The 26,300-nt window shown below is 34.0% G+C and overlaps 1 long non-coding RNA gene across 1 annotated transcript in view; it reads left to right on the top strand.

Moving 5' to 3' along the window:
• Window positions 1-26,300, top strand: part of LOC112655760 (uncharacterized) — a 117,540-nt gene that overhangs the window by 12,722 nt on the left and 78,518 nt on the right. Inside the window, exons 3-7 of the long non-coding RNA XR_004808199.2 lie at window positions 197-355; window positions 1,288-1,326; window positions 6,648-6,777; window positions 7,625-7,722; window positions 9,922-10,082. This is a non-coding gene — a long non-coding RNA (uncharacterized LOC112655760). The remainder of the gene's footprint in view (window positions 1-196; window positions 356-1,287; window positions 1,327-6,647; window positions 6,778-7,624; window positions 7,723-9,921; window positions 10,083-26,300) is intronic.

The following is a 26,300-nucleotide window of genomic DNA, read 5'->3' as shown; positions in this document are numbered from 1 at the left end:
CGCGCCCTGGGCCAAAGGCAGGCGCCAAACCGCTGCGCCACCCAGGGATCCCTATTGAATTATTTTTGATAAGATATTTGAAGTGTACTTGTAATGACTTTATTTCCTTTTATACCTTTAGTCTATTGATAATGTTTTCATATGTATTATATCCATGGGTGGTGATGATATAATGCTACAATTTTGTTTTTAACAGGTCACAGTTCCAGGGGGAAAAAGATGAAAGTGTGTGTGTGTGTGTATTTTCCCACATACTTACCAGTTCCAGCATTTCAGTACTTTTCATTCATATGCATCTTGCCATCTAGGGTGATTTTCTACAACTTGAAGAACTTCAGCAATTCCTATAGTGCAGGTCTGCTGGTGATTAATTTCTTTAAGTTTTGGTTTATATGAACATGTCTTTGTATAATTTCATTAAAAAATAAATTTGCTGGACAAACAAATTTTGGTTGGCAGGTTATTTTTTTAATATGTAGGATATCATGTTGTGTTATAATTGTAATGAGAATCAGCCATTACTTATATTGTTTTCTCCTATAGTAAAGGGTTTTTTGTTGTTTCTGAAGTGTTTATTTCTAGCTGCTTTCAAGATGTTCTCTTTATAACTCCCCTTCAGCTATACTGAAGAGTGAGTTTTTCCTGTTTTACTTTTACTTAGAGAAACTTTATGTCATTATTTTTTCAATTTTATTTCTGCCTCCTTTTCTGTCTCCTCTCACTCTGAGATTCAAATTTCACTTATTTTTTACTACCTGATATTTTCTTATGTGTCTCCAAGACTCATTTTTAGTTTTCTTAAATCTATTCCCTCTGTTTTCAAGATTGAATAATTTCTTTTGCTATATCTTCAGAATACCAATTCTTTCTTCTGCCATTTTTAGTCTCTGTCAAAACAATCTGACAAGTATTTTATTTCAGTTATTGTATTGATCAGCTTTAGCATTTCCATTTTTTATAGTTTCTCTGTCTCTTTTAAAATCATCTGTCCTCTCTAGGCTTTTCCTTTGATTATTTGAATATACTTGTAAAACCTGTTTTGATAGTTTCATTTGCTATGTCCACCATCTGTGGGGACTGATTTGAATCAGTTTCTATAGGCTAATTTTTACTCTATTAGATCTTATTTCAATTTATTTGCATGACTATAAAATATTGGTTAAAAATGATCATTGTAGATAAGATGCAACAGTGACTCCAATTCTGTTATCCTTTTCAAAGGATTCTCAATTTTTGTTCAGTTCTGCTGCTTATTTTAACCTACTCCCTTTTTACTCTATCTTCCAGAGTATTCCTCTGCAGTAGCATAATTTGGTGGTCAGTCAAGTAAGTATTTGGGTATGATTTATACATAGACTTTGTGTTCACACTTTTTGATTCTATGAAATGCCTAATAAATTTCTAGCTATTTGCCTGTCTTGGTGTCTATCTTCTCAGACCTCAAAGAGTTAAGTTTTAGCTTCCTGCTGCCCAAGCTGTGCAGAGATAGGAAATACACTCAGTTGAAAGCAGTAACAATGACAAACAAAAATCTCACCAAGTCACGCTTTGTCTCTAAAGAGTACATTCTTCTCTGATCTCTGCTATGATGGAGGGCCTTCATAGTTCATAATGAAAATCCTTCAAACCTATAGTTCCATAGCAAGGTGGTCTATTAAATGTAAGGTTAGCAAAATAACATTTCAGACATGCAAGATCTCAAAAAAAGTACATCTCATGCACCCAATCTCAGAAAGCTACCAAAACAGATTCTCCCCTAAAATGGAGTGAATCAGGAAAATAACATGAGAGTTTATCTAGGAAAAAGGGGGTCTATCTAAGAAAATGGGAAAGTAAGCCCCCAGAGTGATAATGAAGGAAGCATCTGTATTTATGTTAGGTGTCCAAAATGGTAGAGAAGAAACATTTGTAAGTATTTCTAAGTGATGAAATACTTAACGAATACTTAAGATATGTGAGGGAACTAAAAGAAGATTTAGGCTAGGTGTAAAATCTACACAAATTAAGAATTTAAGAGGAGAATTTCAGAGAAAACAGAAGGTTGTGCAAGAAAGGTTATAATAATCACAGCAAATATAATAGCTTATCTATGACTAGTTCACAGGATCACAGTTGTGTCCCCAATGAATGATGCCCTCATCAAATGCTTACATAATAATGTTGAAAGATTGAAGAGGGGTAGGGGTGGCAAATAAAATACAGGATGATCGCTTAAATTTTAATTTCAGGTAAACAATTTTTTTGTATAAGTAAACAGGATTTAAAACATTTTATGCTAAAATATGTTCAGCTTTTCTACCTTATTTTACCTTAAATTCAAATTTAGCTGGCTATCCTATATTTTATTTAATATATCTGACAACTCAAAGAATGAGAATTGATGAGGTGGGAGTATACTAAAGAGCTGAATTCTTACCTTACGTAGTAGAAGGTAATAGAGAAACATTAAAATTTGAAAGAAAAAATAGACAATATACGTATATTTTTATAAACATGGAGGAAAATACCAAAAAAAAAATAGCTCTGATAGTTGAAATTAGTTGCCTCTAAGAGGTACAAAATATGTGGGAGTTGGCAAAAAATTATTTTTTCTTTAGAAGTATTATGGAACCATATACATAAAAATGTAATGAAAATAGAAACAAAATAATTTACATGCAATCAAAAGTACAGAATAATACAAACTAGAAAAAAATAAAATTAAGGTAATGAAAAATAAGTATTTGGGGTTTAAATTAAAACCTCATTCAAACTATGAATATGGTGTGACTTCCATGTTGTCATGCCCATGTTTGGCGTGCCCATACTGATGTGTTCCATGTGTTCACTCTAAATGAATCATTTTACCACTTCTATTTTAGCTATTACAGAACTTTATTGTAGTGGATCAATATATCACTTTGCTTTCATTTAATAATGAGTTTCTATTTTTGTATTAAATATTCCTGTCATTTTCTCATTAACAAACAACATGAAAAATATTGTGATATGGGGCTAATGAGATCATGAATATAAAGACAGGAATGCTAAAATTATTTACTAATGCTTAGATTTCAGTGATTGTGAACAATATTTTAATGCTAACATTAATTTTTAGTTTAATATTTAAATAGAAGCATGAAAGTCAAATATTCATATGGAAATCTCAAGTATCCCTGAGATGACTTTTATGATACCTAAAATTCATATATACCACTTTGGGAAACGGTCGCTACCTTGCTTATTTTCTTCCCTTCATCCCTCCCTCCTTCCCTCCGTCTTTCTCTTCCTCCCTCCCTTCTTTCTTTCCTTCCTTTTCTTTCTTTTTTTCTTTCCTAGATTAAAGGGAGAGAGAGAAATTAAGACATTCAAGTTGTACCCCTAAACGCTCACTGAATTATTAATTGAATTGAAAATATAAATAGCTGTATAATTGAAATTTTCATATATATTAAATATAAGAAATGCATTTTAGATTCATAGAAATTCTCACACAAATTCTATTTGTTTTTTTTTGTTTGTTTGTTTGTTTGTTTTAGAGAGACAGAGAAAGAGAGAGAGTGAACAAGCAGGAAGGGGCAGAGGGAGAGAATCTTAAGCAGGCTCCATACCCAGCACAGAGCCAGACACAGGCCTCGATCTCACAACCCTGAGATCGTGACCTGAGCCGAAATTAAGAATCAGATGCTTAACCAAATGAGCTATCACATGCCCCAGAAATCCTATAAATAGATTTCATTTTGCTCCATTTAACAGACAGGAAACCAGAGCCAGAGAATTTAAGTATCATGTAGTTAAATCTACAGAGTTCAAACATCCAGTCAGAGATAGGTAGTTATACCCCAAATGCCTAACTTCATTTTCTTCTCTTATCTGGGTTGCTCCCTCTTATCTATTAAAAGGTGGTTGCCTTCAACTTAACTGCACAACTCTAATCACTTTAGAGCAAAAGCCTATCCTTGCCCATCTTCTTTCGTTCAGTGTCAGTATTGTTAATTTCAGTGCATTGGGTATCATTTTTAATAAAATTTCATTCTAGGATATTCATAAAAATAAAATATTATCATAAAATATATATAGTAAACATATGTTTAATGTTCAGTGTCTAGTGACATCATTATTATAAATTCAAGTACCTTGTTAGAGTACAAAGTTTGAGGCCAATCTCTACCAATTATGTTTGTTTTGCATCTGTTATGATTCTTAAAACTGTGTCTTAAAGATGACTTTTGCATATTTCCATTTAAATTTCTGAGTCTTGTAGATTGCATAGGAGAGATCGTAGGAAGGTTAAACATTTACTGCATAAACATTTATCATTTAAAAAAAAATCAAGTACTGAAAAAGACACATAGTGAAGCACCAGCTTCTGCATACCATGAGATTATGCACTTCCAGGATGAGGACCAGCGTTGTATGTTTGGTTTACATCTGCCTTTTATGTATTAGGAAATACTTACTTCTCCCAACCACTCCTATTTACTTCATCTTTTCAGATGGGAAAACACTTTTCTCTGAATTGATGACTACTTATTTTTCAGCTAAAGTAAATACAGGTCTATATCTCTTTTCATTTGTGTGAGAAGCTGACACATTCTGTCACAACATCTCTTGAGTAAATGGGAAAGTGACAGCTTCCTGGCAAAATTTTAAAGAGATAAACATCTATTTTTGTTTAAACAGCCACTAAAAAAAATCAGATAGAAGCTTTCCAGGTTGAAAGGATAAAGAATGCATGAGTGGTGCAAATTGGTAAATGAATGCATGTTCGAAAACTTCTGATGTTTGCCTGTGTGATTTTAAACCAGAGCTCAGTGGTTTTTTTGGGATGAAATAATAAGTCTTCGAAGAATAAATTCTATCAGTATGATTGAATTATCAAAATGTAGATTAACAGGACTTTTAAAAATTACAAAATAATATCCTTAGGAAAGAACATATCCTTAGAAACAATTCTATATTGAAATATCAAATATTTGCTTTTCCCAGCTTTTGAAATTTGTTTGTTTGAAATACTGTATTCCTAGAAATTATATTGCTGGTTTGAAAATGGCTCTAAGAAAATTACTGTTACATAGTCTTTATATATTATAATATTATATAATATATTATATATAATATTATAATATATTACAATAATATATTTTTGTACTGTTTTCCCTTTGTAGCTATTTTACTGTTATAGAATAAGCATTACTCTTTTTACTCCAGCTTCTCTTGGAATCTATTCACATAAGGAGGTAAAATTTTTATCTCAAGTAGCTATGTTACTTACAAAACTTGTGTTTTTTCTTCTTTTTTGCAATTGAGTCTTTAAAACAGAATTTTATAATTCACACTATCAGTTTAAATAATATAGGGTGAGTGAACACTATATTAAATTTAGTATAAAGAATTTATTAAATAAGAGGTATTAATTCTTGAGACATAAGATTACATGAATGGCAGTCAGAGGTAGGTATTAAATACATCGTTGTTGGATTTTATGGCTCTCCCATTTATAATTTCTATTGATAGTAACCCTCTTTATATCACTAAATGATTCTTTTTCAGAATTTCCTGGAGCAAGTAAACTGATGTTTAATCTTGCGGATTCTTTGCTGTTCCGTTAACACTCAGTGAGCCTTTCATTGAAACAACCATAGTGTATTTCCGTATTCCTGTCTCATCTCATTCCACACCTCTTCAGCCAAATCACAATTCTTGGAAGATGAGAACAGCAGGAGATTTTAATTTTCTTTTCAGTTACAAAACCAAGGTTGAGAGTACTAAACTTTACTTCTATGGTCTGTTACTGATTAAGTAGGATCATATACTGGTAACTGATTAGTTATATGATTAACACAATGATTGGCAAATAAATCAAACAAGAATAGTGCTCAGACTACTTTGACACTTAAGTAAAATGGATTTTTTTGTAGAAGATAATAGAAGAAGAGTCATAGACTATGACTCATAGAGCCCCTCGTCTGAGGGTCCCAAACAAACCAAATGCTGCCACTTGTCGCTGAAAAATCTAAAAGTAGAGAGACAGTGGTAGCGAAATGAGAAAGGAATATATTTCAGTGAGGTCGACATCAGCAAGACAGTGGACTAATGTCCCAAAGCCTATCTCTAAAGTGCTCAAAATACATCTAGGTTACACAAGGACAATGTAGGACAATGGTCAGTGGGTTCACGCGGGGAACAGTAAAGGTCAGGTCAATCATTGTCTTGGGGTCTAATCATATAAGGTCTTGCTGATACCAGGGCAGTCATTATAGCTTGAGGTGGTAGTTTCGGTTCCCATCACGAGATGCTTTGCCCCCTGGGTCTTTTGGCTGAGTTAAAACAGAAGCTGGAAAGAAGATCTTAATCAGTTACAAAGTACAGATGATCCAGATGAAGGTAGTTAAAGCCCCCTATCATAGTTACTTTATCTAAAAGTTTTTTACTGCACTATCATGAAAATTTGAAATGCTTTATTCCTGTCTTTATAAAAACTCTAAAATATTCACTAATTTCCTTTAAATATTCTTGTTTTGAAACTTTTGGAACATATACTGTTAAGGTTTATATGTGAGAAAAAATTTACTCATCTACATATTCGTAGAGGCATCTCATCCTGAACTCCATCATGGACTTTATCATTTGCCTCTTCTGACAGTCTTTCTGATTTACACACACAGGGAGACCTTGAGATTGCAGTCAGGATGTCCAGGAAAAAGCAGAAGTGGGACAGCCAAAATAATATTGACTCTGTGATGACCAGGATCTCCATTTTTCCGACCTTAGTATCGAACTACTCTGAGGCAAGAAGTAAGATGGGCTGGGATTTAAATAAACAGCACATTCATTTTTACATTGAAGTCTCTTGATTAACAGTAGAAGACATCACTCCTGAAAGCATCTGCAGTGTCAGTAATTCCATTAACAAAGAAGCCACTTTATTATCAACATACTGTAGATTCATTTTAATGTGTCATTTGCACTTCAAAGTCACATAACTTTTATTATGGTAAATCAATTAAAACTATTTCTCATGATAATTTATCTTCTGCAGAGTTTATCATCTCAGAGAATGCAATATTTCCCAATTTAACTTCCAAGACAAAAGTGATGTAATTTGAATACCTTTTACTGAGCTTATTAAGCATAAAGATCACAGAAATTTCAAACCCTGAAAGATAACTGTTTCATCTATGTGATAAAATGGAAGCCACATTTTTTTGTAGTGTACTATAGGTAGTGGAGACAATATGCTAATTAGTAATATAACCTCATTTACTGATTTTCTATGTCTCCCATTTTAAAAGATAATCTAGTAAAAGCAGATAGTTTCTCTGATATTAATTTTAAAGAGAACGTAAAGATTTATATAAAAACATTTTATTGGAGATTTGCAAATGAACTGCATTTGAGGGTGATAGAGTCACCTGTTTTGTTACTTTTAATGACTTCATAAGAGCATGCTTCAGAGATTTAATCCTTATCTTATCTTTGAAAATGCCAGTATTTTTCAGCCATTGTTGAATATTTCTAAAATTGGCAGTTTTAATATCCACTTGCTGCCTAAATAATATTTGTGTGAAATGAGGAATTATGCCTTTCTAAGTTTAGTAAACTTAAAGGATATATTCAAACACTGATCATATTTTTGCTTTAGGTATGTTGCTCAATGGAATTTAGCTCAAAAATTCTGTCAATACAGATAGAAGATAAAATCCTCATAATTTTTTATGAGTGCCAATCAGAATATTTTAGGTAAGTACTGTATAAAGTCCAGGGTACGTATATTTATTAATGCAATTTTATTAAGGTTCTATTTATTTTATGCTAAAAATAAGCAACTTAAATGGCATATTTTTCTTCTGAGATATTTATATTTCTTGAAAAACCTCATTAGATATGGATGCATTATTCATTTTCTTATCATTGTCTCTAAGTTCTCATTTTGTTCCTAAATATTAGGAAATTCATACCTAACACATATCTTTGGACCCATTCATTTAATTTCTGCAAGGAGATTGTAGTATCTAGAGAAGTAGCACTTACAAAAATTAAGCTACTATATACCATCAGAAACAGATAGTGTCCTTAATTTCAGAATTTGTAATGGGAAAATTAGAACCTAATATAAATGAGGATTTTGCTTGTAAAAATGACCAGGGAGTAGAATTATGTTAATTATAATAAACTTCCTGCCTTCCATCATCATAACAGTGCCTAAAGGATTTCCTGAACATCCTTAAGTCTTTGCAGAATAATTTGGGCGCTACTGACATTGTTGAAAATCATGAGGATTGAAACTGGAGAGACCTAGTCTAAAACCTGACATATGTCATGTGTTTGTTTTACATTAGACATTTTACAGTATCCCATACATGTTTTGTTGTTATTGATGGTGGTGGTGGTAACAGTAAAATGATATTAATGTCAATTGTTTTAAGGATACTAGTGTAAAGCATTTGGAATCCAATTGTGTGCAAATCAAAGGAAATACATTAAGCTATAATTCTGATCCCCTACCCAGTCTATACCTCTAACCTAGAGACTTACAACATCCCTGAACCTCATGGCTATGTATTCCAAATGGTAATTAGGTTTCCACACCTAAGTGATCTTGAATTTAATCAGTTCACCCATCTTTTTTTCTCACTACTGTACAATGTGACTACAAAAATAGACCTATCAACAAGAGGAGGACTTGCAAAGAAACTAAGTTTGAAGATGGTGCAGTTACCTTTTCTTTCTTTCTCTTTCTTTCTCTCTCTCTCTTTTTCTCCTCCTCCTCCTCCTCCTCCTCCTCCTCCTCCTCCTCCTCCTCCTCCTCCTCCTCCTCCTTCTTCTTCTTCTTCTTCTTCTTCTTCTTCTTCTTCTTCTTCTTCTTCTTCTTCTATTACCTTTTCTGATAGTTTTAATGACTTTGTAAGAAATTACTTTGAGGACTTACATCCGTTTTCTATCTTTGGAAACTCCCAGGATTTTTTTCCTCTTTCATTATTGAATCTTTCTCAAATAAGTTTTAATATCCATTTCCAGCCTGAAAATGTTTGTGTGGAAATAAGAACTTTTATGCTTTTGTAAATTGAGTACAAATATTCTAAAGTGGTATCCACATTTTTATATTACATACTTCTATTACATTATATATATATATTTATTGATGTATAGAGCATATCTATGAACTTTTAAACTAATGTATTGTATATTTAGAAAATATTAATTAATAAGATGCCTTCCTAATAATAGTGACTTAATTTTTTCAATAACTAATGTCCCAAGGGAAAATATATATATACTTGAGACAAGGCTATTGATAGCTAAGGGTGTAAATCTTCTTTTCAACCCACTTTTCAATTTCAAATCCTGATAACTTTGAGTTATTTTGAACAACTTCTTGTTAGATGTAGTACGTCAAAAGTGTGTTGCCTCTGAATGAGGTAGATGAAGAGAGCTTTGAGCAATAAACTACCAACCCTCCTATAACCTTGTTGCCCTCCTGTACTTAAACACTGGGACTATCATCAGTGCATATTTTGTAGACATCTGGTTTTACTCACTTGTCCATTTTTGATGGGTTAGTTTAGTTAAAAATGGATGATTAAATAACAAATCTATTTAATTATGGAAATATATATGAACTATTCAGCAGTACACCAAACCCATGAGGATAGCTCCTTCATTGTGGAAATCCTACTCTTCAAACCTTCCCTTATAAATGCAATGAAATGAAATGGGACCTGAGAAAGCTCTCCATGTCAATTAATGCATTAAAGACTTAAACACCTTAAAGGATACAATTTTTACAATAAAAATTAAAGATAAATAGAAATTGTAACATTTTCTTCATATAACTACGTGGTTTGTCTTGTACAACTCCTGGAGTGTTTTAATTCTGTTTTATAGCTAATGCATCAGATGCTGCTATTTGAGTGCTGTGATTCACTTTTCTTCCTCCAGATACCAGCACACACATCATAGGAAATCTTTCCCCTGGAGGAGTGATCTTACTTCTCGTTGTTAAACTTGGGCCAGAGTCAAGATTTCAGCTCTGTGTTTGGCTTCATCTGTTTCCACTACAAGCATCTTCCAGAGAGGCTCTCAACCAAAGAAGTCCTAAGGTAGAATTGGCTACTATTTGAAACCTTAAAAATTTCCTTTCTGCCTTTGGGAGCCACACCCAAGTATTTGGCAAATTTTACTTTAAAACCAGGGAAAAGCAAAGGGTCTTTCATCTTCAGTTCCATACTCATCCAGGACCCTAAAAAGACTCATTAAACCACTAGAGTTATGCAATCCATGTTCCCCATGAGTTCTCCACTTCCCTCCTCAAGAGATGTCATTTTATAAATTCAGTGTTTACTTATTGTTGTCATTATTTTAAGGTAGATCTCGTAAATGATTCCAAGTTGCTAAGTCTATTCTACATGAAAGTAGAGTGAAGGATCACTGGTATTGCTAAGGCCTTCTATATTGCCCTCCTGAGGGAGAAATGCCCTCAGTGAGTAAAAAATTACATGCAGCATATCTTTAATAAAGAAGTATAAGTGCAATTTCTAGAGAGAGGATGCCAAGCCAAAACAAATAACAAAAAGCTATTTCAACACTTCTAATCCTTTTTGTTATTATCTCTTCTCCCCATTGTAAAAATTCTTGAAAAAATTGCTTTCTTTCTTATTGACATATTCCTAAATTCTATATTCATATGCATGTAATCATCATATAAAAACAGTTCTTTGGAATGTCATCACTGGCTTCTCTTCCTTGGAAAATGAAACCAGTCATATCTAATAACATTAAGGACCAGGAGAATGCCTTCATTTACATGACTTTAATATTCAACTGTCTCCATTAATATAATTATTGATATGATATTGATATGAGTCTGACAGGAAACATGAATAAAAATATAAAGTCACAGATAACTTTATTGTTTCAGGAACTTCCTAAGGACCTATTTATCTGATAATACCACTAGTCCTCTTCAAGGACCCTTCTCATAACAACAGATTATTCAAAAGAGTTCAAAAGACTGTGTACTCTTCAAGAGTTCTCTAAAACACTTCCTCAAAACTCCCTTACTTCAGTCAGTGCATCAATTCCACCTTATCTAAAAAATATTTCTAAATCTTGATCAAACCCTTACATAAAAAGACCTACCTTAAACCAGACTCCAAACAGCCTGCCTTTGTCTTCCATCAACCAAAGAAACAAAATAGCAAGTTATTTTATAACTAACTTTATAACTGGAATTGCAGTTTGGGATAGGCAAACAATGGCAAAGTTTAGATGAGTCCAAAGAAACAAAGGGAAGGTCCACTTTCATTCAGTGTCAGGAGGAGATGGAGGAGGATAGCTTTAAGCAAAAAGTTTATTGGAGAAAAACAAGAGTTTGAGGTTGTTGATGTTTCTCACTGGTTGTGAGGTGTGGCTAGTGCCTCATGAGGCAGGGAGTGATCTTCCTTTTCACTGCTAATTAAGCAGGCTGTCATGAGTGGTACGTGTATGTGCATGAGAGCTCCCCCTTCAGGGCTTTCCTTCATTTTAAAGAGTTTGCCTTCATTTTCGTACTTCCAACTTCCAAAAGGCCCTCAGACCCTAAAGAAGCACCTTCCCTTCCTTTATTCTAGGAATCAGTAACCTCAAATTTGCTTTTTTAACTAGTTATTTGGTGTTTTGGTTTATTTGTTGTTTGTTTTTAGGGACTTAGATATTTCACATGCTCATTTGTTCACTTGTGATATTTTAAAAACAAGTGTTATATAATGTATATGTACATTTAAATAATAATGTTAATAATTCCATGTACTTCTGCTTTCTAATTATCTATAGTACTATTATGGCAGCCCAATGTTCTGCTGCAAACAATTAAAAAGATCATTATGAATTACACAAATTTAGAAACCATCATAGATATGAGACAATGAAAACTAGATGGACTAACATTCCAAAGAGGGGGAGATTCATTCCAAAGTGAGGTCACAGTTGCTCTGAGAGAAGAATTGATCTTTGCTGGTACAGCCTGAATTTCTGTAGGGGAAAGAGAAACCAACAAAATTTTCAACAATCAGATGGGGGTAGAGGAGAAAATAGAGAACTGAGTGTCCTCAAATGTATGATCTTTTGCTCCCCAAGACATTTCATGTATTCTGAGGTTCTGCAGAAGGTTAAAATGCTATGTAGAAAGTTTCTGAAAAACAGAGCAAAATCTTTTTTTTTAAGATTATTTATTTATTTATTCATGAGAGACATGGCGGTGGGTGGGTGCGGGGGGAGCGGGCAGAGACACAGGCAGAGGGAGAAGCAGGTTCCATGCAGGGAGCCCCACTCGATTTCGGGTCTCCAGGATCACACCCTCTGCTGAAGGCAATGCTAAACTGCTGAGCCACCCAGGTTGCCCAATAGAGCAAAATCTTATAAGGTTCACCAGTCTTTAGAAAACAGAGATCTATGGTGAGGGGTGTGGTAGGGGTGGGTGGAGTCTTTCAACAGAGGAAATTAAAGTCCTAGGAGAGCTGAATGGATTTCCTACATTTCCTCTGTAGTCACTTCCTGAATGTGGGCCTAGGTGTGGACCAAGAATCTAGACTTGATCTCTAACAGAAGGTTGTTGTGGAGGGGCAGGCAATCAGCAGAGATTTTGCATTCTCTGAGTGATAAAATTGGTGACTAAATGGGCCCGAAATTCATGGTATTTTTATATATCAAGATGTTTGCTGAGGTCTGAAGCTGTGTAGTGCTGAATGATAAGGAGCTAAACCAAAAACTTCTGAATAACACAACTGAGTCATCTATTGCCTTTCCAGGCGATGGAAGCAAATGGTCATGTCCTAGAAACAGCGATAAATTAATGACTGACTGACCACCAAAAAACTGCAATCTAGTGCCAGCCTAACAAAATTTTTGACTTGATTGAGGATATCAATTAGAATTAAAAAAAAAATGTCTTAGCCCCCAAGAGTAAGTGATGGACTGAATACATCTTTGCTGATATTAGCCTACTGCCTGAGCCAGATGAGAGGTTGAATTGGAGACCTGTTCCAAAATAGCTCAATAGCTGAAATAGAAAAGAAAAACCCCAAAAAACCTGTATTGATTAGAGGTCATTGGAGATATTTGCCAATTTCACCCTTGGGTATAGGTGGACATTTTTAGAAAAAATCTTTGACTATTAAATAAGTAAGGAGTAGTTAAATAGCTTCACCAAAAATATCCATTTATCACCTCTATCCATTTATCACCAGACTATTTTTTGTTTGCATATGTGAAATTTCGTTTTTTTAAGATTTTATTTATTTATTCATGATAGACATAGAGAGAGAGAGAGGCAGAGACACAGGCAAAGGAAGAAGCAGGTTCCATGCCAGGAGCCTGACGCAGGACTGGATCCCGGGACTCCAGGATTGCGCTCTGGGACAAAGGCAAGCGCAGAACCACTGAGCTACCCAGGGATCCCCCCATATGTGAAATTTCAACATGAGGTTTTTTACTTTCTGCTTAAATTTAGTCTGCTTTGGACTTTCCATATTCCCTTACTATATTTTTTTCTTGGATTCTATTTTTAACTCTCATTCTTAATATTTTTCCTGAGTATAAAATTCCAAGTTTATAATTAATATCTCTAAGTTTTTAGGCTTATTCAATTGGTATCTTTTAAGAATTTTGAAAAATGATCATCCCATTATCTCTAGATACTATTATTTTCCCTATTCTATTGATGCTTTGGGGTTTTATATGGACCTAGTGATGTGCTGCCAAATATTTAATATTGACTTTTCAAAATAACAAGATCTGATAATAGCATTTTCAAATTTCTGTGATGTGAATAGTCCCATCATGGTCAGTTTCAAGCTACCAAAGGTAATGTTCCTAAATAGACTTTGAAAGAGATAGTGTACAAGCAGCTCTTGCAAACCCATCAGAGCTGGTTCTAGCAAACTATTGTATAGACTTAGATTATTCTCTCTGTATATATACTCTGTGTTCCATGTTACATACTTTAGTTGTTCCTCCAGGATTCTCACATTCCTCTTAGGTATGATTAAGCTGCTAATGAGAACCTTGCATTTGAATTTCAGTTTAATTTTTTTTCATTTGGGGTTATGTTGAGTAATTTTTAAATATGGTAGTTTTCTGCTCTTATTTTCAAGACTTCTTAGATTTGTTTCAACAAATACATATAAGTTACATATAAATTATGTAGTTATGCATATAAAATTTTATCTTCTGCTTAATCATTTCAAAATTGTTTTTGGAAATTTTGTCTGTTTTTGTTGGTTTTTGACTCAGAGAGCCTTATTTTCTCTCATGTGTTGTGATTTTTGACTGTGAACTACTCATTGCCACTGAAAAATTATTTTTGGAAATTGCGCTAAAGTTGAATTTCACAAAAAGGGTATGTGTTTTCTTATACTAGTGACTTTTTAAAAATTCTCTCTCAAGCTTTTAGAATCTAAACCATAATTTCCTAAACAAATCTGTATGAAAACAAACTACCCTATAGTTACAGATTTTCCAGAGATTTGTCCATTTCCACCTCATTCTCGTATTGAAAAATGGCATGTTTTCTTGCTGTTATTTTCAGCAAAATAGTTTTTATCTCTCATTATTTGTTAATCAGAGGACACAATCCTTTGAGGTTTTGGTTTTACGTGGATTTCTCCTATTTGAATTTCCATGTTATATGGTCTAGAGATTTATTTCTTATCCTCTGCGATCTTTAAAATAGGCCTTCCCCACAGAAACTCAGGGTCTCCAGCATTTAGTAGATACCCTCAGGGTAAATCTTCAAGATAAAAACTGGATCTGGTCCTCATCTGACTTTGGGGTTCTGGATTTCCCAATTTGGGGTCTGGGAATTGACCTTCCTGTTTTCTGTTTTTGTGTGTTTTGGTCGGTGTCAACTTAGCAGTGAATTTTATTTACATTTATCTACCATTTTACTAGTTTTTCAGAATGTTACTTCTTTCACCATGGAAAGTAACATGAAATAGCTAATCTCTCAAGTTACATATCAAAACCTAAGGCCAGGATTTTTATTTTCTTAAACCAGAATTTTAATCTAATGAAAATCCAAAGCACAGAATATAGCAGACTACATCAACACAGAGAGCCAAAAGTTGGGCTTTTAATCTTAATCAATGCATGTTTTATCTTTTCACCTAATCCTTTTTTAAGGAGCATTTTCAATTTCTTATAATAATTTAAATTTAGAACTTTTTCAGATTGTTAAATTAGATTCAATTTGCCTAATTAAATTGACTCACCTCACTTGTTTTACACAAAGGTTTTTCTAAGTATAAAATGTAACAAGCTAGTCTAGTTCTCATGAACCACAGACAACTACATTTAACATGCATTAATCACGTCAAAATAACTTCTGAAACTGAATTGTACGCTTTAGTTGGGGTACTTAAGTAGCATCTGTTTTGGAGTTCATTCTCTGGTGTTTAAATTTTCTGTGTTCTATATGATTTGTGGAAAATCCAGGTATTTCTCTACTTACTCAAAATTATTGTCTTCACTCTTTTGATAGATATGGTTGTAGTACCCTTAACATTGAAGGATTACATTTTAATATTATACCTTTATTGTGTTTCCAAAAGTATCTAACAACAAACTGGTAATTTTTTTCTTTGAGTACAGATATTAGGAATCAAAACAGGACTGTTAGTTATTAATAACATACAACTGTTGGAGAAGGGCATCAAAAAAACATGACCTCTGGTTGACCTGGGAGCTGGACCCAGGCACTGGGAGGGTTCTCACCCCCTGCTTGTCCTTGGTATGTACGTTCCACTTGCTTTTCCTGCTCACAGACTTAGGGATCAAATTGCATATCAAACCAATGCTTTCAGCATTTTGGGTTGTGGTAGACAGAATAATAGGTCCCCAAAAATGGCCAGATCCAATTCCCTGGAACTTCTAAAACTTGAAATGGCCAACTAAAACTTGTTAGGTTATATGGCCAGGGGGAATTGAGGTAACATGCAATTAGTTTTGTTAATCAGTTGACTGTGAAATAAACTGGGTTACTCAGGTGGGCCCAATGTAATCACAAGCATTCTTAAAAGCAGAAGAGGGAGGCAAGAAAGAACCAAAGAGAGTCCTGACCAAGGAAGTATGGTCAGAGAGCTGCAATGCTGGCTTTGAAGATGGAGGAAGAGGTCCTCCTTTCAAGAAATGCAGTTGGTTACTGGAAGCTGGAAAAGGAGAAGAATGGAATCTCCCCTAGAGCCTCTAGAAAGAAAAGCATTCCTGTATAAGTTGAGTTTAGGCTGGTGATACCTGAGATGAACTTTCTTTCTTTCTTTCTTTTAAAGATTTTCTTATTTGAGAGAGAGAGCAAGAAAGAAAGAGCAGTAGCACAAGCAGGGAAAGTGGCAGAGAGGGAGAAGCAGGCTCACTGCTGAGGAGGGAGCCTGATATGGAGCTGGATCCCAGGATCATGCCCTGAGCCAAAAGCAGATGCTTAACCCACTGAGTTACCCAAGCGCTCCCCTGAGATGAACTTCTGACCTGTAGAAAGGTAAGGTAATACAAATTGGTAATAGTTTAAGCCACTTATTTTGTGGGAATTTGCATGTATATATATATATATATACACATATATATATTATTTCTAGCTTTATTGAGATAAAACTGGCATATAACTCTATGTAAGTTTAAGATCTATAGCAGAGTTGGGACGCCTGGGTGGCTCAAAGGTTGAGCATCTGCCTTTGGCTCAGGGCATGATCCCAGATCCCTCAATCGAGTCCTGAACCGGGCTCCTGCGAGTAGCCTGCTTCTCCCTCTGCCTATGTCTCTGCCTCTCTCTCTCTCTCTCTCTCTCATGAATAAATAAATAAAATCTTAAAAAAAAAATCTATAGCAGAGTGATTTGATACACGTAACAGTTGCAAAATGGTTAACATTTGTGGTCACTTGTCATAGAGAAAACTAATGCAGAGGTATCTGTTAGAGTTCTGTGAAATCTGTACTTTCCATACTTAATATATCCCATCCTCATTATCCAGAAATCAATAAACATAGTGCAACTATTTGATACTATTTTCAAAATGCTTTGCTATAAATTAAAGTTACAATAGTAAACAAGACAGAAATTCTACCTGTATTCAGAGAATACATAATAATATAGAATTTCCAGTATATTAACTTTATTATTAACCGTAAAAGCAAGCTCATTGGATATAATATTCTACATAAAAGGATGAAAGCCGTGTCCTCAAAATGTCATTTAATTTTGAAAATTTTGTTGGTGTAGAGGAAGATTTACTGGAGCAAATCTGAGGGTGTTGGGTGGAAAAATCTCTCCGTCATACTAAATTTCAATTGCAAAATTGGCCTATTTGCATATCTTTCACCACATTACTGTGCTCTTGCTGTGCTCTATCCAGGTTCTAGAAATAAAGGATGGTCTTTTGTACCTGAGTCTTGCATGTACTGTTCCTTTTGTTTAACCTGCTTTTTCTGATGCTTTTCACTTGGCAAACCCATGCATTACTTCTTTTTCATTTCCCCTCAGGTTTTACTTCTAGGAAGCATCCATGATCCTCTTACTAGCCTAGGTTATTTTGTCATGTTTATGTTTCCACAGTTTTTCGTGTTCATCACTATCCTATTTTAAAAGAATATCGAAAGGAAAGCTGTTATGTGACTATAATAGAAAACAGGTGCAAAAATAAGTGAGCCTGAAACCAATTCAGAACATACAAATGAAATATCTGAGAACTAGTTCATAACTAAGCTATAAATAACATAGAAAAACATTTCCTAACATAAAGTATATTGGTATGACAAAAGTTGCCTAATGAGAGAACAGAATTTCCTTGGGAGAACTTTGCCATTCTCTCTGATGCTGAGAGCATGCCTCACACCTGGGCAGAAGGATGGAAGTTACTATCTTCCAAGCTCAAGAATAGTGCAAGGTTTTCTCTCATGAGACCAATCAGGGAGCTTGACTGGCATCTCCTGAAGTGGAGGCACTCGGCAAACTGGTGCCTGTTTCATGCCTAAGCAAGCCTGCACGCCTGTGTTATGGCTGGATAAGCAAGTGGATACTAGTGATACTACACTACATTCCTAACAAATGATGAGGCAAGGGATGTTAATGTTCCCCATGGGTCAAGAGAGTTGCTCTGGAGTCATCAGATTCTTTCCATAGTGACAGAGTATTTGACTCCATGTTTTAATGCTCACTTGATTATAGAATCCTATAAATATTACGTATTTATACCTCTAATACATGGCTGGTGCATTGTTAGTATACAGTAAATTGGATGTTGAATGATGAATGATGTATGCTAAGTGGATAGGTGACTTTTTCTGGATATTTCTGGATATTTTTCGGGATATTAAGCTAATCCAAAATAGATGGCCTTTTAAAAAAGGCAAAGAGATTTTCAAAACAAGAACACTTTTCCCTCTAATTTTCTTAATATTTATCTCAAGTAGATAAGACCTAGTATTCTTTCAGATTAGGTAACCAGCTCAGGAAGAAGTTAATAAGAACAGACTTTGTTTTTCTAAATCTTTTCCTCTTTCATTGCATCATGTTGATTTAAAATGTCAATTGAATTAAAATGATGAAAGGGTCCCTATTTTGTGTACATGGAAACATTACATGAACTGTTTGAAAATTATCACTTTATTATTGTCATGACTATCATGATAATCAATACGAAATTTATTGGTTGAAAGTTGAGATGAGTAGAAAACTGAGAAGTTGATGTACCAGTCCTACTATCACAGAAGTATACATGGATGCTAAAATATCCCATTGCAAGTAGTTTTACTTTTTTTTATTAATAACATTGCTAATTTAATAGCCACACCTTGACCATGCAGCTTTTTTATAGAATCCACTTTCATTACTAGTCAGTTTTGCCAAGTAAGCTTCAGGGGGAAGTAATTAAATTTAATAGAAGCCACCTTCATTTTGAATCTGCCGTCAATTTAAAGCCATGGGGAAAGGTAATTACATTTAATAGACACCACAGTTTCTAGACGAAGATGTACGGTATGTGACGTTAATCATTAGCTCAACAGTCTGAAAAGTAAAATCTCACTTAGAACAAACTCCCTGTAAGTAAACTAGACCTTCCTTTTTCCTTTTCAACTTAATAGAAGTAAAAAATGATGCCTATTTGGCTCTTAAATATGTTATTGAAATTTTACTCAGAAGATTCAGTTCATTGATTTCAAACAGTGAAACGAAGGTAGATGGCATTTATGAATCCCACTGCAGTATTATTAACTCTTAAGGAAATATATATTGATAATATTTTTATTAAATATTCCTTAGACTCAATAACATCTTTCTCTTTCCTAATTGCTGAGGCTGGCACAATAAGCTACTGTTTGTTGTTGTTGTTTTAATCCATTCTTAGTTTTTTATGCTGTGGTTTATGTAAATTAGAGATGTTTACTGAGTTTCAGTATATAAGAGTTTTAAATCGGTGAAAGATCATAATAAATATGAAAGCAGAACATTCCTTATTGGTAAACACATCTACAAGCCTGACTGCATTTCACTAAGCATTTTATAGGTTCATTATGCCATTTGGCTCACATTGAAGTCACCTTAGATTTAATTTTTATTTTTTCTTCAGGGTGTATGAATAATTTTTGGCTTCTGTTTAGACATTTGATTTTAGAAATAGTTTTTAAATCAGATTTAGATAATGAGCTCTTATATAGTTCCATGGAATTTCCCAAGAGCTCATGAAATTAAAAGTGCATCTAGAATTGGTGAAATTCGCAATGCTATTTTTAGGAATCTAGGATTATTACTCTTCAGTGATAATTTTATTCCACACTTTCTTACTTGTACATCTTCAGGCTAGCATAGTCCTATTAGAGACATGGAGAGAAGAATATGAATGAGAATATTTTTCAGGATTGAAGACAATATCTTAATCAAAAATTGATCTAAAAAAATAAATTGATCTAAATAGCATCTTGCCACTTACCTAAAGAATAGGTTATCAATTTATAATTATTACTAAGACACAATAATATTGTTTTTTAGAACTAAAACACTACAGAAAGAATTTTGAAAGGAAATTTTAAGGAATTATACATTTACTACTGGTGATTAAAAATGCAACCACAATTGTCCTTTTTTTTAAAAAACATCTATAGTTTTCACTTACTTTTACCCAGCTATCTTTTTAAAAATACCAGTATTGAGTTTGCTCATTTTTTAAAGTATGTATTCGGACTCCATTGGTTCGTTATCCTTAATGTCATTCACAGTTCTCAAGGGATATGTTTAAGACTGTAACAAATACTTAGTTATGGGGTCATGTTTCATTGGATTTTTACGAAGACTCATTTAGTGAAGAGGTTAAAACAATTGATTAATTACATCAGGTACCTTGGTTAAGTGTCTAGAGACATCCTCCAAATTTAAGAACTAAATTTGTTCAACATTTTCAAAAATCTTAAATTTTCAGTATTCATTTATAGTTTATCTGAACAATAAAACCTAAACTCTGCGGTTTTCTTTTTGAACTCAACATTGTGTATCTTATATTTTGCAACAGCCCAAAGAGTAGTTAGAAATTCATACTTTTTAAAAATATTAGTACAGTTTTTCTATTCAGCCTTGTTACAGTCATATAGTTTATGTAAGTATAAAGAAGAGTTTTACATCACTATCTACAAAGTTTGATGGTCTTTAAAACTTTTCAGTATAAAGTTTGGTGTAAAAAATTGGTTTTGAAAGGCTGTAATTTTTTTAAATCAAGTTGACCCATATTAACTACAAAGTGAATGATCTAAGTGCATCTATTTACCAGACTATTCCAATGTTCAAGTATTAGAAAGTAATATGCTTTGGTCAAATTGTATTTCAGAACTACTGTCTAAAATGTAAAGTTTTACATTTATTTTTTCAAATATTGTATATAAAGAAATACCATAATATCTGCTAAAGCGAATAACCACGAAAAACACCTTTTGTAAATTCAATGACTTTTTGAAATGCTGTGGATATCAAATAAAGATAGCAAAACAGATAAACTCTAAAACTACCCTGTGGTGATTTAGGAATAAAGTAATATTTTCAGAATTGTATTGTTAATTATTAGTATTGATGGGTGCTGCTGTAACACCAACCTCCAAATAAGGTACCTAATATTTGCACATAATATACATTTTACTTGTAGAACATTGTGTACATCCATGCTACCTAAGCAAGTGCACCTAAGAACATAAGTTTGTAAGTTAGAGTATATTAGGGTTGAGTAATAGAAAATTACAAATTTGCTAATCTGTAGGCCAAACCCAGCCATGTTGTTCCTTATTGTTAAACATTTCCTGCTATTGCTTCCCAATGTCCTTATAGAAACCTCCATGTGAAATAATCTCTGCCTAAGAGGTCTGCCTACTATAGCATGAAACTCTAATACGTTACATTAATACTTTGTGTGTATCTCCATTAATATATTTGTCATACTCATCTGAAAAATAAAGACCTATTATGAAAAAGAATGTTGACACTGAAATATAGCAGTAAAATCTCTCATGTGGATCATACAATTAAGTGTATTAAAATACTTTTATGTATCTATTTATCCCATTGTGGACTGAACTATTACCTTATTTATTGAAATGTTACTTATTTTCCATTAGTATGTAGTTTCAACTGGTATAACAACTCCAAGAATGCAGTAATCGAACAAGATAGTTTCTCAGTTAAATAATAGTAAAAAAGAAACAGGAAATTTCTGGCAAGTAGATTTTGTTCCACAAAATTTTTCAGAGATCCAGGTTTTATTCCTATTATTACCACACCATTCTCTAGAGCAGCATTGTGCATCAGAAATATAATGCAAACCAAATCAGAAACTTAAAAATCTCTACTAACCATATTCAAGATAAGATAAAATTAATTTTAATGTATTTTATTCTAATATATTTCAGATCTCCAACAGATCTGGATCAATTACTGAAATATTTAACCTTTTTTTCTTTTTTCTCCCTCCCTTTAAACTTTTTTCATACTATATACTATACTTTTCATACTATATTTTTTCATACTATATCTTCATACTATATCTTCAAAAATAGGTATATATTTTATATTTGCAACTCATGTTAATTTGGGTTAGCCACTCAATCTGGACTAGTGTCTGCTATATTGGACTGTGTGGCTATAGAGTACTGCTCTTACATGAATGGTGGATGGTGGCTCATGACCACTATATTTAGTACCACCCTTAGAGATGGGCAGTAGGGACTGCTTCCTTGCCTTTCATGCTGCAACAGGGTCCTGCTCATTTACTCTATGCTTCTCAGCATATGGTGGTAAGCCCAAGAACAAGGGTATATGTGTACCTGAAATCTATGCTCCTATTTTTAGGCTATAGCCAGAATATCTGGGAACTCAGAATTTCCTTCCAAAAATGTCTTGCCTACGGGGCCAAGACGGTCATTCTAAAGGTAAACTTGACACCAGTATATGTACCCATTAACCTAAAGGATGACCATTCGGCTGGGATATAGATGGTGTTGGACATGTGGTTTGGGGTATCCATGCATGTCTGCAGCCAATCTCACTTCAGAATAGTACATGAGGCAGGAATAGTATACTGCTCTGTCATGGACCTTGGGCTAGGTGCCATATTTTCAAGTATTCCCAGTTGTGACACAGAACATAGAGGAGTGGAAATTCTAGAATTCAACCTGGACTTCCAGGTTGTTGGGAAGATGAAATTATCAGGTTAGAAGGATAATAAAATTATCTTGATACATCTCTTAAATACTTATGCATGTATGCAGATGTCCATTTGAACTCTTACTTCAGTCTCTACAGATGTTAAGGAGGTGTTTGGTTACATCTGTACTCAGCATGTAGGTAGGAATAAAGGAGGGAAATGTTTTTCCACTCATGTTAAGTGTAATATTCAGGAATTTCAGCCATGATCTCTATTCACAACCCATGATGAAAGCTTAATTACATAGATTCAATTAACTGTGAAAGAAGCAAGGAAATAAAGTACTGAGCTGAGAAGCCGTGTGACCAGTTAAAATAACTGTAAATGTGCAAAAAGAAAAAATATCTGTAAATGTATTAATATATAAAAAGGAAAATGAATATTGGGGAATAATTAGAGGTATCAGCTGCAACCCACCATATGCTTAACATTTCCATCAGCTTTCCTGGTGCTAAGTAATCACACAGACTCTCAAAGTTGAGTCTAGTGTGGAACAAGACAACTAAATAAGCCATCATATTATAGTGTAATGAGTCTTCTAATAGTGTTAAACATAATCCAAGCTGCTTTGAAGGGCCAGTAAGAGCAGGAGCCAATATGTTTTTTGGCAAAAGAAAACCTTGTCTAACCTTATTGTTTATCATAAACACATGATTGTATTCAGTGAGTATTTGATGGATGAGTTAGCTTTCATTTGACCCATTAACAAGCATGCCGTAATTCTTTGCTTTTACATAGTCATTTAGTCATAGATTCTCAGAACATATAGAAAAAGTAAGTTATACCCATTCAACTTCTTAACCAAAAGATAGTTCATTATGATATTTGTTGAATGTCCTCTAGGTTCTGCTTTAACTTCAACTATTTTTCAACAATGTATTAATCTAAGCCCTCAGGGCATTTTGTCTAATAGAGACACATTATATTGTGATACACTTAGCTCTTTGCATCTGTTTCCCTTGCTAGAGTGTGGACAACTCAAGACCAAGCTGTATCCTATTCATCTTTATTTCCTAGCATATGTCCCAGTAGACAACATAGTAAATACTCAGTACCTAAAAGTGCTTAAACAATTTGTAAAAGATTCATCTTTCATAGATGTGAAAGATCTAACAAGTTCTTCTGCTTTCAACTAAACCCTTACCCACTGGAGCCCAGACTTCTCTACAAGCAAACAGAGCTCACAAAGCAGTCCTATCATCAGTTCCTCTAAATATCCATTACCTGCATGTACAGGAGTTGAATCATAGGAGAAGAACCCCAGCGTTGTAAAATTCAGAATTTGCATAGGATGGCTGGGTCATCTATTCCTCTGTATCTTAAGAGAGTGAAAGGGAAACCTTTACTATGGAATATAAAGAAATCATCTCTTCCCTTCTCCAGAGGATTTTTTTTTAATGAAATAGGATCTATTTTTTTTTAATTTTCTTTATTTATTTATTTATGATAGTCACACACACACAGAGAGAGAGAGAGGCAGAGACATAGGCAGAGGGAGAAGCAGGCTCCATGCACCGGAAGCCCGACGTGGGATTCGATCCCGGGTCTCCAGGATCGCGCCCTGGGCCAAAGGCAGGCGCTAAACCGCTGCGCCACCCAGGGATCCCAAATAGGATCTATTTTTAATTTTCCTCCATTGCCCTGGAATGTAAACCCAGGGCTCCAGGTGCAAGGATACTTTAAATCCTTCCAGATCAGTCTGCCTTCCAAGGTAAGCTTGTCATTCAGTCACCCTTTAACCCAAGAGCCAATGTTCTGTGCTTGGGGGAATATGAAATATAGTAATTTCCCAAACTAGTTGATAAAGTTCAAAAAAATTAATAACCATTTGTGAAGTGGTTTTAGTTTTAGAAGGCTTCAGAAATGAAATCTAATCAATCATATAGATGTTGACTCAATTCATTTGAAGCTATGTTCATGTTATTCCTATTGCAGCTTAAAGATCTCCAGTCCCTTCCTTTACTTTCTCTTAAAGAGGCATCTAGAGTTCTTTTTGTAGAACTCATTATGGTCATTGAGGTGCCAACATGCCTTTTTAAAAATAAGGAATTGGCCTATAAGTACCTTTAACTGGAACTTGCCAAGAAAAAAACAGATTTATTAAATTCCATGATCTAGACAAGAACTTGGTATTAAGACAGACTGGTTTATCTGCATCAAAGATGTCTAGATAGACTACTTTGAACATATATAATTGTTTTGAGACCAATAGAGCAATAATACATTCTTAATATTTATTTCCATCACTGCAAGTATGTTGAGTTCATGGTCTTTTAAAAATTATCTTACATACTTTTCTTCCCAACTTTCATTTTTGATCTTACAGTAGAGTAGATGGAACATGTAAGTTACTAGTACATTACAATGAGGTAAATGCTATTCTAACATAGAAATTGGGCTTTCCCATCAGATGGCATGGTCAAGGGTGATTTCCTAGCAGGAGTGATGCTTGAGTAGAAGTTTGAAGGGTAGATTAGGATTTAACTCTAGAATGCAAACACAATCCAGCAGAGTTCTCTGCCACTCTCTCATGGGATGGCTTTTACTCCAGTTTGCAATAACACATTCCACATGCCATCAGAAATCTCAGAATAGTCCTTTCTGTCCACATTTCCCACAACCTTCTATTTAGGATTACTTAGGCATTGTCTAAGAAGACCAAGGCTTTTCTCTACTGCTCTCTCTTTTTTTTCTTAGCCTTCATTGAAATTCTCCATAATGTCCATTCACAGCAATGCAGGCTTTTCGAGCAAGCAGCTGGAAACTCTTCCAGCCTCTGCCCATCACCCACTTCCAAAACTGTGTGTACATTTTACCTATTCATTATAGCAGTACCCCTACTTCTCAGTTTCTTAGTCCATTCAGGCTGCTGGCACAGAATATCATAGATTAGGTGGTACAAAGGAGAGAAATGTACTTGTCTTGAGACTGAGAAGTAAGACCAAGGTGCCAGGTCATTCAGTCTCTGAGAGTCAATGGACTTTATAGATGGCTGTCTTCTCACCATGTTCTCACATGATGGAAGGAACAAAGGAGCTCCCTGGGATCTCTAATTTTTTTTTTTATTTTTAAACTTTAATTCCAGTATAATGAACATACAGTGTTCTATTACTTTCAGGTATACAGTACAAGGTTTCAGTAATTATTTACATTGCTCTGTGTGCATCATGGTGAGTATACTCTTAATACCTATCACCTACTTATCCATCCCCTTACCTATCTACCTTCTGGTAACCATCCATTTGTTTTCTGTAGTTAAGGGTATGTTTTTTGGCTTATCTTTTTTTTTTCCTTTGTTTTTTGTTTCTTTAATTCCACATTGAGTGAAATTATATGGTAATTGTCTTTCTGACTTATTTCACTTTACCTAGAAAGCAGAGTGCTATTATAACTGGCAAGATTTCATTTTTTTTTATGGCTGAATAATCCATTTGTGTGTGTGTGTGTGTGTATAATGTGTATTTTATATATATATAAAATATATATGGGTGTATATAATGTGTATATATATATTTATATATATATATATATATATATATATATACACACACACACACACACACACATCTTTATCCATCCACTTCTCCATGAATACTTGGGCTGCTTCCATAGCTT

This window comes from Canis lupus, chromosome 22, assembly GCF_003254725.2.
Source record: "Canis lupus dingo isolate Sandy chromosome 22, ASM325472v2, whole genome shotgun sequence".
Lineage (NCBI taxonomy): Eukaryota > Metazoa > Chordata > Mammalia > Carnivora > Canidae > Canis > Canis lupus.
The sequence above is the reverse complement of the archived record's forward strand: the minus strand, read 5'-3'. Positions and strand labels throughout refer to the sequence as shown.